The sequence below is a fragment of the Lagenorhynchus albirostris genome, chromosome 12 (assembly GCF_949774975.1).
Source record: "Lagenorhynchus albirostris chromosome 12, mLagAlb1.1, whole genome shotgun sequence".
In the NCBI taxonomy this organism is placed as follows: Eukaryota; Metazoa; Chordata; class Mammalia; order Artiodactyla; family Delphinidae; genus Lagenorhynchus; species Lagenorhynchus albirostris.
In genome coordinates this window covers 90532267-90546851 of record NC_083106.1, presented here as the reverse complement: position 1 = coordinate 90546851, position 14585 = coordinate 90532267, and positions in this window count along the sequence as shown.

Below are 14585 nucleotides of genomic sequence, written 5' to 3'. Positions count from 1 at the left end.
CATGAAGCCACGCCTGGAAGTAAGGCCCTGGTTTGCCGTGCAGAAGCGGAGGCGTGCTGCAGTTTCCAGGAGGCGGTGGCCTCTGCGCTGCATACCTTGAACGGCAGCACGGCTTTCTGGACACCTGGGAGGCTAGCCGGGGCGCCCTGTTCCCGGCAGGAACACTGAGTAACCCCAGGCGCACCTGGGTCTGCTACGCACCACCCAGGCCCGTAGCCCCTTAGAGCCCCTCTGTGCACGCCGAGCGTAGGGAAACGCACTGCCCTCTCTTCTGGAGCAGCTTGGTTTCCTCAGCACTCGCACACGTTCACGAACACCGTTCTGCCACATCCCCCATGGCGCGGAGGTCTTACGCGTTGCCCTAATCGGAGCTGCGCTCAGAGTAACCCTCGTCTCCGCATTCCATCCAGGACCCCCTGACTGAAGGCACCGTGCCTCCTAGAGGACGGCGGCTTGGGTTCTTACTGCAATTCAAGTCCTGTTCCTTCTTTGGCACGGCAGGCCGCCCCAGGCCCAGAGGAGCAGCTACGGCCTTCCTTGGTTGAGACAGTTCGCTGGATGCGGGACTCCCTCCTTCGATCAGTTGACTCGGGGAAGGAAACGCAGGGTGACCGGTGTCTCCTGGGACTCGTCAGAAACCACAGGGATGTACGCTGAGTGTGCCCATGAAGCCGGGGGCCTGCTGGAACTAGCCCTGCTTTCCCATTTGGAGGGCGGCATTCATGCCTGCCTTGACGCTCCCTGACATTCCCGGCTCCCGACGGGCCAGTGAGCCCTGGAAGAGTGCTTCGGGGAAAATCATGAGTTTGCTCTCTCTAAACCAGGGGCTTCCGCGGCCGCGGTGGCCGTCCGCACGGCAGGCTCTAGAGCCAAAGGGAACCTCAACGTGAGAACTGGCCTCCAGGTTAGGCCCTGAGTAGCCGCGCAGAAAGGGAGGCATGCAGCTCTTTCCGGGAGTTCTTAGTCGCTTTGCTCTCAAGGCAGTACACGCCCGGGGACTCCTAGTCCCCACGGGCGTGCAGCATTTTCCCGCCAAGGTCCCTGAGTGCCTCCAGACACCTGTGGGCCGGCTGAGCAACGTCGAGGTCCATTGGTTGATTCCCTCGGAGGACCCCCGTGCGTGCCGAGCGCTGGGCAACCACACACTGCGCGTTCCTTGAGGAGCGCTACATCTCCAGAGCCCTCGAACGCCCTTCGGGACAACGTGGCTGGTGGGTGCGAAGTGCCCAGGAAGACTCTGTCATGGCCCTTGTGTGAGCTGCCATGAGAGAACGCTGTGCTTGCAACACTGCGAGGCCCGCCCTCGTGCCTGAAGTCACCCTGCTCGAGGAGAAAGTCAGCACCTTAGCGTGCTGTGTGGCTCCCGGCACACCCAGCATGAAGCCACGCCTGGAAGTAAGGCCCTGGTTTGCCGTGCAGAAGCGGAGGCGTGCTGCAGTTTCCAGGAGGCGGTGGCCTCTGCGCTGCATACCTTGAACGGCAGCACGGCTTTCTGGACACCTGGGAGGCTAGCCGGGGCGCCCTGTTCCCGGCAGGAACACTGAGTAACCCCAGGCGCACCTGGGTCTGCTACGCACCACCCAGGCCCGTAGCCCCTTAGAGCCCCTCTGTGCACGCCGAGCGTAGGGAAACGCACTGCCCTCTCTTCTGGAGCAGCTTGGTTTCCTCAGCACTCGCACACGTTCACGAACACCGTTCTGCCACATCCCCCATGGCGCGGAGGTCTTACGCGTTGCCCTAATCGGAGCTGCGCTCAGAGTAACCCTCGTCTCCGCATTCCATCCAGGACCCCCTGACTGAAGGCACCGTGCCTCCTAGAGGACGGCGGCTTGGGTTCTTACTGCAATTCAAGTCCTCTTCCTTCTTTGGCACGGCAGGCCGCCCCAGGCCCAGAGGAGCAGCTACGGCCTTCCTTGGTTGAGACAGTTCGCTGGATGCGGGACTCCCTCCTTCGATCAGTTGACTCGGGGAAGGAAACGCAGGGTGACCGGTGTCTCCTGGGACTCGTCAGAAACCACAGGGATGTACGCTGGGTGTGCCCATGAAGCCGGGGGCCTGCTGGAACTAGCCCTGCTTTCCCATTTGGAGGGCGGCATTCATGCCTGCCTTGACGCTCCCTGACATTCCCGGCTCCCGACGGGCCAGTGAGCCCTGGAAGAGTGCTTCGGGGAAAATCATGAGTTTGCTCTCTCTAAACCAGGGGCTTCCGCGGCCGCGGTGGCCGTCCGCACGGCAGGCTCTAGAGCCAAAGGGAACCTCAACGTGAGAACTGGCCTCCAGGTTAGGCCCTGAGTAGCCGCGCAGAAAGGGAGGCATGCAGCTCTTTCCGGGAGTTCTTAGTCGCTTTGCTCTCAAGGCAGTACACGCCCGGGGACTCCTAGGCCCCACGGGCGTGCAGCATTTTCCCGCCAAGGTCCCTGAGTGCCTCCAGACACCTGTGGGCCGGCTGAGCAACGTCGAGGTCCATTGGTTGATTCCCTCGGAGGACCCCCGTGCGTGCCGAGCGCTGGGCAACCACACACTGCGCGTTCCTTGAGGAGCGCTACATCTCCAGAGCCCTCGAACGCCCTTCGGGACAACGTGGCTGGTGGGTGCGAAGTGCCCAGGAAGACTCTGTCATGGCCCTTGTGTGAGCTGCCATGAGAGAACGCTGTGCTTGCAACACTGCGAGGCCCGCCCTCGTGCCTGAAGTCACCCTGCTCGAGGAGAAAGTCAGCACCTTAGCGTGCTGTGTGGCTCCCGGCACACCCAGCATGAAGCCACGCCTGGAAGTAAGGCCCTGGTTTGCCGTGCAGAAGCGGAGGCGTGCTGCAGTTTCCAGGAGGCGGTGGCCTCTGCGCTGCATACCTTGAACGGCAGCACGGCTTTCTGGACACCTGGGAGGCTAGCCGGGGCGCCCTGTTCCCGGCAGGAACACTGAGTAACCCCAGGCGCACCTGGGTCTGCTACGCACCACCCAGGCCCGTAGCCCCTTAGAGCCCCTCTGTGCACGCCGAGCGTAGGGAAACGCACTGCCCTCTCTTCTGGAGCAGCTTGGTTTCCTCAGCACTCGCACACGTTCACGAACACCGTTCTGCCACATCCCCCATGGCGCGGAGGTCTTACGCGTTGCCCTAATCGGAGCTGCGCTCAGAGTAACCCTCGTCTCCGCATTCCATCCAGGACCCCCTGACTGAAGGCACCGTGCCTCCTAGAGGACGGCGGCTTGGGTTCTTACTGCAATTCAAGTCCTGTTCCTTCTTTGGCACGGCAGGCAGCCCCAGGCCCAGAGGAGCAGCTACGGCCTTCCTTGGTTGAGACAGTTCGCTGGATGCGGGACTCCCTCCTTCGATCAGTTGACTCGGGGAAGGAAACGCAGGGTGACCGGTGTCTCCTGGGACTCGTCAGAAACCACAGGGATGTACGCTGGGTGTGCCCATGAAGCCGGGGGCCTGCTGGAACTAGCCCTGCTTTCCCATTTGGAGGGCGGCATTCATGCCTGCCTTGACGCTCCCTGACATTCCCGGCTCCCGACGGGCCAGTGAGCCCTGGAAGAGTGCTTCGGGGAAAATCATGAGTTTGCTCTCTCTAAACCAGGGGCTTCCGCGGCCGCGGTGGCCGTCCGCACGGCAGGCTCTAGAGCCAAAGGGAACCTCAACGTGAGAACTGGCCTCCAGGTTAGGCCCTGAGTAGCCGCGCAGAAAGGGAGGCATGCAGCTCTTTCCGGGAGTTCTTAGTCGCTTTGCTCTCAAGGCAGTACACGCCCGGGGACTCCTAGGCCCCACGGGCGTGCAGCATTTTCCCGCCAAGGTCCCTGAGTGCCTCCAGACACCTGTGGGCCGGCTGAGCAACGTCGAGGTCCATTGGTTGATTCCCTCGGAGGACCCCCGTGCGTGCCGAGCGCTGGGCAACCACACACTGCGCGTTCCTTGAGGAGCGCTACATCTCCAGAGCCCTCGAACGCCCTTCGGGACAACGTGGCTGGTGGGTGCGAAGTGCCCAGGAAGACTCTGTCATGGCCCTTGTGTGAGCTGCCATGAGAGAACGCTGTGCTTGCAACACTGCGAGGCCCGCCCTCGTGCCTGAAGTCACCCAGCTCGAGGAGAAAGTCAGCACCTTAGCGTGCTGTGTGGCTCCCGGCACACCCAGCATGAAGCCACGCCTGGAAGTAAGGCCCTGGTTTGCCGTGCAGAAGAGGAGGCGTGCTGCAGTTTCCAGGAGGCGGTGGCCTCGGCTCTGCATACCTTGAACGGCAGCACGGCTTTCTGGACACCTGGGAGGCTAGCCGGGGCGCCCTGTTCCCGGCAGGAACACTGAGTAACCCCAGGCGCACCTGGGTCTGCTACGCACCACCCAGGCCCGTAGCCCCTTAGAGCCCCTCTGTGCACGCCGAGCGTAGGGAAACGCACTGCCCTCTCTTCTGGAGCAGCTTGGTTTCCTCAGCACTCGCACACGTTCACGAACACCGTTCTGCCACATCCCCCATGGCGCGGAGGTCTTACGCGTTGCCCTAATCGGAGCTGCGCTCAGAGTAACCCTCGTCTCCGCATTCCATCCAGGACCCCCTGACTGAAGGCACCGTGCCTCCTAGAGGACGGCGGCTTGGGTTCTTACTGCAATTCAAGTCCTGTTCCTTCTTTGGCACGGCAGGCAGCCCCAGGCCCAGAGGAGCAGCTACGGCCTTCCTTGGTTGAGACAGTTCGCTGGATGCGGGACTCCCTCCTTCGATCAGTTGACTCGGGGAAGGAAACGCAGGGTGACCGGTGTCTCCTGGGACTCGTCAGAAACCACAGGGATGTACGCTGAGTGTGCCCATGAAGCCGGGGGCCTGCTGGAACTAGCCCTGCTTTCCCATTTGGAGGGCGGCATTCATGCCTGCCTTGACGCTCCCTGACATTCCCGGCTCCCGACGGGCCAGTGAGCCCTGGAAGAGTGCTTCGGGGAAAATCATGAGTTTGCTCTCTCTAAACCAGGGGCTTCCGCGGCCGCGGTGGCCGTCCGCACGGCAGGCTCTAGAGCCAAAGGGAACCTCAACGTGAGAACTGGCCTCCAGGTTAGGCCCTGAGTAGCCGCGCAGAAAGGGAGGCATGCAGCTCTTTCCGGGAGTTCTTAGTCGCTTTGCTCTCAAGGCAGTACACGCCCGGGGACTCCTAGGCCCCACGGGCGTGCAGCATTTTCCCGCCAAGGTCCCTGAGTGCCTCCAGACACCTGTGGGCCGGCTGAGCAACGTCGAGGTCCATTGGTTGATTCCCTCGGAGGACCCCCGTGCGTGCCGAGCGCTGGGCAACCACACACTGCGCGTTCCTTGAGGAGCGCTACATCTCCAGAGCCCTCAAACGCCCTTCGGGACAACGTGGCTGGTGGGTGCGAAGTGCCCAGGAAGACTCTGTCATGGCCCTTGTGTGAGCTGCCATGAGAGAACGCTGTGCTTGCAACACTGCGAGGCCCGCCCTCGTGCCTGAAGTCACCCTGCTCGAGGAGAAAGTCAGCACCTTAGCGTGCTGTGTGGCTCCCGGCACACCCAGCATGAAGCCACGCCTGGAAGTAAGGCCCTGGTTTGCCGTGCAGAAGCGGAGGCGTGCTGCAGTTTCCAGGAGGCGGTGGCCTCTGCGCTGCATACCTTGAACGGCAGCACGGCTTTCTGGACACCTGGGAGGCTAGCCGGGGCGCCCTGTTCCCGGCAGGAACACTGAGTAACCCCAGGCGCACCTGGGTCTGCTACGCACCACCCAGGCCCGTAGCCCCTTAGAGCCCCTCTGTGCACGCCGAGCGTAGGGAAACGCACTGCCCTCTCTTCTGGAGCAGCTTGGTTTCCTCAGCACTCGCACACGTTCACGAACACCGTTCTGCCACATCCCCCATGGCGCGGAGGTCTTACGCGTTGCCCTAATCGGAGCTGCGCTCAGAGTAACCCTCGTCTCCGCATTCCATCCAGGACCCCCTGACTGAAGGCACCGTGCCTCCTAGAGGACGGCGGCTTGGGTTCTTACTGCAATTCAAGTCCTGTTCCTTCTTTGGCACGGCAGGCCGCCCCAGGCCCAGAGGAGCAGCTACGGCCTTCCTTGGTTGAGACAGTTCGCTGGATGCGGGACTCCCTCCTTCGATCAGTTGACTCGGGGAAGGAAACGCAGGGTGACCGGTGTCTCCTGGGACTCGTCAGAAACCACAGGGATGTACGCTGAGTGTGCCCATGAACCCGGGGGCCTGCTGGAACTAGCCCTGCTTTCCCATTTGGAGGGCGGCATTCATGCCTGCCTTGACGCTCCCTGACATTCCCGGCTCCCGACGGGCCAGTGAGCCCTGGAAGAGTGCTTCGGGGAAAATCATGAGTTTGCTCTCTCTAAACCAGGGGCTTCCGCGGCCGCGGTGGCCGTCCGCACGGCAGGCTCTAGAGCCAAAGGGAACCTCAACGTGAGAACTGGCCTCCAGGTTAGGCCCTGAGTAGCCGCGCAGAAAGGGAGGCATGCAGCTCTTTCCGGGAGTTCTTAGTCGCTTTGCTCTCAAGGCAGTACACGCCCGGGGACTCCTAGGCCCCACGGGCGTGCAGCATTTTCCCGCCAAGGTCCCTGAGTGCCTCCAGACACCTGTGGGCCGGCTGAGCAACGTCGAGGTCCATTGGTTGATTCCCTCGGAGGACCCCCGTGCGTGCCGAGCGCTGGGCAACCACACACTGCGCGTTCCTTGAGGAGCGCTACATCTCCAGAGCCCTCGAACGCCCTTCGGGACAACGTGGCTGGTGGGTGCGAAGTGCCCAGGAAGACTCTGTCATGGCCCTTGTGTGAGCTGCCATGAGAGAACGCTGTGCTTGCAACACTGCGAGGCCCGCCCTCGTGCCTGAAGTCACCCTGCTCGAGGAGAAAGTCAGCACCTTAGCGTGCTGTGTGGCTCCCGGCACACCCAGCATGAAGCCACGCCTGGAAGTAAGGCCCTGGTTTGCCGTGCAGAAGCGGAGGCGTGCTGCAGTTTCCAGGAGGCGGTGGCCTCTGCGCTGCATACCTTGAACGGCAGCACGGCTTTCTGGACACCTGGGAGGCTAGCCGGGGCGCCCTGTTCCCGGCAGGAACACTGAGTAACCCCAGGCGCACCTGGGTCTGCTACGCACCACCCAGGCCCGTAGCCCCTTAGAGCCCCTCTGTGCACGCCGAGCGTAGGGAAACGCACTGCCCTCTCTTCTGGAGCAGCTTGGTTTCCTCAGCACTCGCACACGTTCACGAACACCGTTCTGCCACATCCCCCATGGCGCGGAGGTCTTACGCGTTGCCCTAATCGGAGCTGCGCTCAGAGTAACCCTCGTCTCCGCATTCCATCCAGGACCCCCTGACTGAAGGCACCGTGCCTCCTAGAGGACGGCGGCTTGGGTTCTTACTGCAATTCAAGTCCTGTTCCTTCTTTGGCACGGCAGGCCGCCCCAGGCCCAGAGGAGCAGCTACGGCCTTCCTTGGTTGAGACAGTTCGCTGGATGCGGGACTCCCTCCTTCGATCAGTTGACTCGGGGAAGGAAACGCAGGGTGACCGGTGTCTCCTGGGACTCGTCAGAAACCACAGGGATGTACGCTGAGTGTGCCCATGAACCCGGGGGCCTGCTGGAACTAGCCCTGCTTTCCCATTTGGAGGGCGGCATTCATGCCTGCCTTGACGCTCCCTGACATTCCCGGCTCCCGACGGGCCAGTGAGCCCTGGAAGAGTGCTTCGGGGAAAATCATGAGTTTGCTCTCTCTAAACCAGGGGCTTCCGCGGCCGCGGTGGCCGTCCGCACGGCAGGCTCTAGAGCCAAAGGGAACCTCAACGTGAGAACTGGCCTCCAGGTTAGGCCCTGAGTAGCCGCGCAGAAAGGGAGGCATGCAGCTCTTTCCGGGAGTTCTTAGTCGCTTTGCTCTCAAGGCAGTACACGCCCGGGGACTCCTAGGCCCCACGGGCGTGCAGCATTTTCCCGCCAAGGTCCCTGAGTGCCTCCAGACACCTGTGGGCCGGCTGAGCAACGTCGAGGTCCATTGGTTGATTCCCTCGGAGGACCCCCGTGCGTGCCGAGCGCTGGGCAACCACACACTGCGCGTTCCTTGAGGAGCGCTACATCTCCAGAGCCCTCGAACGCCCTTCGGGACAACGTGGCTGGTGGGTGCGAAGTGCCCAGGAAGACTCTGTCATGGCCCTTGTGTGAGCTGCCATGAGAGAACGCTGTGCTTGCAACACTGCGAGGCCCGCCCTCGTGCCTGAAGTCACCCAGCTCGAGGAGAAAGTCAGCACCTTAGCGTGCTGTGTGGCTCCCGGCACACCCAGCATGAAGCCACGCCTGGAAGTAAGGCCCTGGTTTGCCGTGCAGAAGAGGAGGCGTGCTGCAGTTTCCAGGAGGCGGTGGCCTCGGCTCTGCATACCTTGAACGGCAGCACGGCTTTCTGGACACCTGGGAGGCTCGCCGGGGCGCCCTGTTCCCGGCAGGAACACTGAGTAACCCCAGGCGCACCTGGGTCTGCTACGCACCATCCAGGCCCGTAGCCCCTTAGAGCCCCTCTGTGCACGCCGAGCGTAGGGAAACGCACTGCCCTCTCTTCTGGAGCAGCTTGGTTTCCTCAGCACTCGCACACGTTCACGAACACCGTTCTGCCACATCCCCCATGGCGCGGAGGTCTTACGCGTTGCCCTAATCGGAGCTGCGCTCAGAGTAACCCTCGTCTCCGCATTCCATCCAGGACCCCCTGACTGAAGGCACCGTGCCTCCTAGAGGACGGCGGCTTGGGTTCTTACTGCAATTCAAGTCCTCTTCCTTCTTTGGCACGGCAGGCCGCCCCAGGCCCAGAGGAGCAGCTACGGCCTTCCTTGGTTGAGACAGTTCGCTGGATGCGGGACTCCCTCCTTCGATCAGTTGACTCGGGGAAGGAAACGCAGGGTGACCGGTGTCTCCTGGGACTCGTCAGAAACCACAGGGATGTACGCTGAGTGTGCCCATGAAGCCGGGGGCCTGCTGGAACTAGCCCTGCTTTCCCATTTGGAGGGCGGCATTCATGCCTGCCTTGACGCTCCCTGACATTCCCGGCTCCCGACGGGCCAGTGAGCCCTGGAAGAGTGCTTCGGGGAAAATCATGAGTTTGCTCTCTCTAAACCAGGGGCTTCCGCGGCCGCGGTGGCCGTCCGCACGGCAGGCTCTAGAGCCAAAGGGAACCTCAACGTGAGAACTGGCCTCCAGGTTAGGCCCTGAGTAGCCGCGCAGAAAGGGAGGCATGCAGCTCTTTCCGGGAGTTCTTAGTCGCTTTGCTCTCAAGGCAGTACACGCCCGGGGACTCCTAGGCCCCACGGGCGTGCAGCATTTTCCCGCCAAGGTCCCTGAGTGCCTCCAGACACCTGTGGGCCGGCTGAGCAACGTCGAGGTCCATTGGTTGATTCCCTCGGAGGACCCCGTGCGTGCCGAGCGCTGGGCAACCACACACTGCGCGTTCCTTGAGGAGCGCTACATCTCCAGAGCCCTCGAACGCCCTTCGGGACAACGTGGCTGGTGGGTGCGAAGTGCCCAGGAAGACTCTGTCATGGCCCTTGTGTGAGCTGCCATGAGAGAACGCTGTGCTTGCAACACTGCGAGGCCCGCCCTCGTGCCTGAAGTCACCCTGCTCGAGGAGAAAGTCAGCACCTTAGCGTGCTGTGTGGCTCCCGGCACACCCAGCATGAAGCCACGCCTGGAAGTAAGGCCCTGGTTTGCCGTGCAGAAGCGGAGGCGTGCTGCAGTTTCCAGGAGGCGGTGGCCTCTGCGCTGCATACCTTGAACGGCAGCACGGCTTTCTGGACACCTGGGAGGCTAGCCGGGGCGCCCTGTTCCCGGCAGGAACACTGAGTAACCCCAGGCGCACCTGGGTCTGCTACGCACCACCCAGGCCCGTAGCCCCTTAGAGCCCCTCTGTGCACGCCGAGCGTAGGGAAACGCACTGCCCTCTCTTCTGGAGCAGCTTGGTTTCCTCAGCACTCGCACACGTTCACGAACACCGTTCTGCCACATCCCCCATGGCGCGGAGGTCTTACGCGTTGCCCTAATCGGAGCTGCGCTCAGAGTAACCCTCGTCTCCGCATTCCATCCAGGACCCCCTGACTGAAGGCACCGTGCCTCCTAGAGGACGGCGGCTTGGGTTCTTACTGCAATTCAAGTCCTGTTCCTTCTTTGGCACGGCAGGCAGCCCCAGGCCCAGAGGAGCAGCTACGGCCTTCCTTGGTTGAGACAGTTCGCTGGATGCGGGACTCCCTCCTTCGATCAGTTGACTCGGGGAAGGAAACGCAGGGTGACCGGTGTCTCCTGGGACTCGTCAGAAACCACAGGGATGTACGCTGAGTGTGCCCATGAAGCCGGGGGCCTGCTGGAACTAGCCCTGCTTTCCCATTTGGAGGGCGGCATTCATGCCTGCCTTGACGCTCCCTGACATTCCCGGCTCCCGACGGGCCAGTGAGCCCTGGAAGAGTGCTTCGGGGAAAATCATGAGTTTGCTCTCTCTAAACCAGGGGCTTCCGCGGCCGCGGTGGCCGTCCGCACGGCAGGCTCTAGAGCCAAAGGGAACCTCAACGTGAGAACTGGCCTCCAGGTTAGGCCCTGAGTAGCCGCGCAGAAAGGGAGGCATGCAGCTCTTTCCGGGAGTTCTTAGTCGCTTTGCTCTCAAGGCAGTACACGCCCGGGGACTCCTAGGCCCCACGGGCGTGCAGCATTTTCCCGCCAAGGTCCCTGAGTGCCTCCAGACACCTGTGGGCCGGCTGAGCAACGTCGAGGTCCATTGGTTGATTCCCTCGGAGGACCCCCGTGCGTGCTGAGCGCTGGGCAACCACACACTGCGCGTTCCTTGAGGAGCGCTACATCTCCAGAGCCCTCGAACGCCCTTCGGGACAACGTGGCTGGTGGGTGCGAAGTGCCCAGGAAGACTCTGTCATGGCCCTTGTGTGAGCTGCCATGAGAGAACGCTGTGCTTGCAACACTGCGAGGCCCGCCCTCGTGCCTGAAGTCACCCAGCTCGAGGAGAAAGTCAGCACCTTAGCGTGCTGTGTGGCTCCCGGCACACCCAGCATGAAGCCACGCCTGGAAGTAAGGCCCTGGTTTGCCGTGCAGAAGAGGAGGCGTGCTGCAGTTTCCAGGAGGCGGTGGCCTCGGCTCTGCATACCTTGAACGGCAGCACGGCTTTCTGGACACCTGGGAGGCTCGCCGGGGCGCCCTGTCCCGGCAGGAACACTGAGTAACCCCAGGCGCACCTGGGTCTGCTACGCACCATCCAGGCCCGTAGCCCCTTAGAGCCCCTCTGTGCACGCCGAGCGTAGGGAAACGCACTGCCCTCTCTTCTGGAGCAGCTTGGTTTCCTCAGCACTCGCACACGTTCACGAACACCGTTCTGCCACATCCCCCATGGCGCGGAGGTCTTACGCGTTGCCCTAATCGGAGCTGCGCTCAGAGTAACCCTCGTCTCCGCATTCCATCCAGGACCCCCTGACTGAAGGCACCGTGCCTCCTAGAGGACGGCGGCTTGGGTTCTTACTGCAATTCAAGTCCTCTTCCTTCTTTGGCACGGCAGGCCGCCCCAGGCCCAGAGGAGCAGCTACGGCCTTCCTTGGTTGAGACAGTTCGCTGGATGCGGGACTCCCTCCTTCGATCAGTTGACTCGGGGAAGGAAACGCAGGGTGACCGGTGTCTCCTGGGACTCGTCAGAAACCACAGGGATGTACGCTGAGTGTGCCCATGAAGCCGGGGGCCTGCTGGAACTAGCCCTGCTTTCCCATTTGGAGGGCGGCATTCATGCCTGCCTTGACGCTCCCTGACATTCCCGGCTCCCGACGGGCCAGTGAGCCCTGGAAGAGTGCTTCGGGGAAAATCATGAGTTTGCTCTCTCTAAACCAGGGGCTTCCGCGGCCGCGGTGGCCGTCCGCACGGCAGGCTCTAGAGCCAAAGGGAACCTCAACGTGAGAACTGGCCTCCAGGTTAGGCCCTGAGTAGCCGCGCAGAAAGGGAGGCATGCAGCTCTTTCCGGGAGTTCTTAGTCGCTTTGCTCTCAAGGCAGTACACGCCCGGGGACTCCTAGGCCCCACGGGCGTGCAGCATTTTCCCGCCAAGGTCCCTGAGTGCCTCCAGACACCTGTGGGCCGGCTGAGCAACGTCGAGGTCCATTGGTTGATTCCCTCGGAGGACCCCCGTGCGTGCCGAGCGCTGGGCAACCACACACTGCGCGTTCCTTGAGGAGCGCTACATCTCCAGAGCCCTCGAACGCCCTTCGGGACAACGTGGCTGGTGGGTGCGAAGTGCCCAGGAAGACTCTGTCATGGCCCTTGTGTGAGCTGCCATGAGAGAACGCTGTGCTTGCAACACTGCGAGGCCCGCCCTCGTGCCTGAAGTCACCCTGCTCGAGGAGAAAGTCAGCACCTTAGCGTGCTGTGTGGCTCCCGGCACACCCAGCATGAAGCCACGCCTGGAAGTAAGGCCCTGGTTTGCCGTGCAGAAGCGGAGGCGTGCTGCAGTTTCCAGGAGGCGGTGGCCTCTGCGCTGCATACCTTGAACGGCAGCACGGCTTTCTGGACACCTGGGAGGCTAGCCGGGGCGCCCTGTTCCCGGCAGGAACACTGAGTAACCCCAGGCGCACCTGGGTCTGCTACGCACCACCCAGGCCCGTAGCCCCTTAGAGCCCCTCTGTGCACGCCGAGCGTAGGGAAACGCACTGCCCTCTCTTCTGGAGCAGCTTGGTTTCCTCAGCACTCGCACACGTTCACGAACACCGTTCTGCCACATCCCCCATGGCGCGGAGGTCTTACGCGTTGCCCTAATCGGAGCTGCGCTCAGAGTAACCCTCGTCTCCGCATTCCATCCAGGACCCCCTGACTGAAGGCACCGTGCCTCCTAGAGGACGGCGGCTTGGGTTCTTACTGCAATTCAAGTCCTGTTCCTTCTTTGGCACGGCAGGCCGCCCCAGGCCCAGAGGAGCAGCTACGGCCTTCCTTGGTTGAGACAGTTCGCTGGATGCGGGACTCCCTCCTTCGATCAGTTGACTCGGGGAAGGAAACGCAGGGTGACCGGTGTCTCCTGGGACTCGTCAGAAACCACAGGGATGTACGCTGAGTGTGCCCATGAAGCCGGGGGCCTGCTGGAACTAGCCCTGCTTTCCCATTTGGAGGGCGGCATTCATGCCTGCCTTGACGCTCCCTGACATTCCCGGCTCCCGACGGGCCAGTGAGCCCTGGAAGAGTGCTTCGGGGAAAATCATGAGTTTGCTCTCTCTAAACCAGGGGCTTCCGCGGCCGCGGTGGCCGTCCGCACGGCAGGCTCTAGAGCCAAAGGGAACCTCAACGTGAGAACTGGCCTCCAGGTTAGGCCCTGAGTAGCCGCGCAGAAAGGGAGGCATGCAGCTCTTTCCGGGAGTTCTTAGTCGCTTTGCTCTCAAGGCAGTACACGCCCGGGGACTCCTAGGCCCCACGGGCGTGCAGCATTTTCCCGCCAAGGTCCCTGAGTGCCTCCAGACACCTGTGGGCCGGCTGAGCAACGTCGAGGTCCATTGGTTGATTCCCTCGGAGGACCCCCGTGCGTGCCGAGCGCTGGGCAACCACACACTGCGCGTTCCTTGAGGAGCGCTACATCTCCAGAGCCCTCGAACGCCCTTCGGGACAACGTGGCTGGTGGGTGCGAAGTGCCCAGGAAGACTCTGTCATGGCCCTTGTGTGAGCTGCCATGAGAGAACGCTGTGCTTGCAACACTGCGAGGCCCGCCCTCGTGCCTGAAGTCACCCAGCTCGAGGAGAAAGTCAGCACCTTAGCGTGCTGTGTGGCTCCCGGCACACCCAGCATGAAGCCACGCCTGGAAGTAAGGCCCTGGTTTGCCGTGCAGAAGAGGAGGCGTGCTGCAGTTTCCAGGAGGCGGTGGCCTCGGCTCTGCATACCTTGAACGGCAGCACGGCTTTCTGGACACCTGGGAGGCTCGCCGGGGCGCCCTGTTCCCGGCAGGAACACTGAGTAACCCCAGGCGCACCTGGGTCTGCTACGCACCACCCAGGCCCGTAGCCCCTTAGAGCCCCTCTGTGCACGCCGAGCGTAGGGAAACGCACTGCCCTCTCTTCTGGAGCAGCTTGGTTTCCTCAGCACTCGCACACGTTCACGAACACCGTTCTGCCACATCCCCCATGGCGCGGAGGTCTTACGCGTTGCCCTAATCGGAGCTGCGCTCAGAGTAACCCTCGTCTCCGCATTCCATCCAGGACCCCCTGACTGAAGGCACCGTGCCTCCTAGAGGACGGCGGCTTGGGTTCTTACTGCAATTCAAGTCCTCTTCCTTCTTTGGCACGGCAGGCCGCCCCAGGCCCAGAGGAGCAGCTACGGCCTTCCTTGGTTGAGACAGTTCGCTGGATGCGGGACTCCCTCCTTCGATCAGTTGACTCGGGGAAGGAAACGCAGGGTGACCGGTGTCTCCTGGGACTCGTCAGAAACCACAGGGATGTACGCTGAGTGTGCCCATGAAGCCGGGGGCCTGCTGGAACTAGCCCTGCTTTCCCATTTGGAGGGCGGCATTCATGCCTGCCTTGACGCTCCCTGACATTCCCGGCTCCCGACGGGCCAGTGAGCCCTGGAAGAGTGCTTCGGGGAAAATCATGAGTTTGCTCTCTCTAAACCAGGGG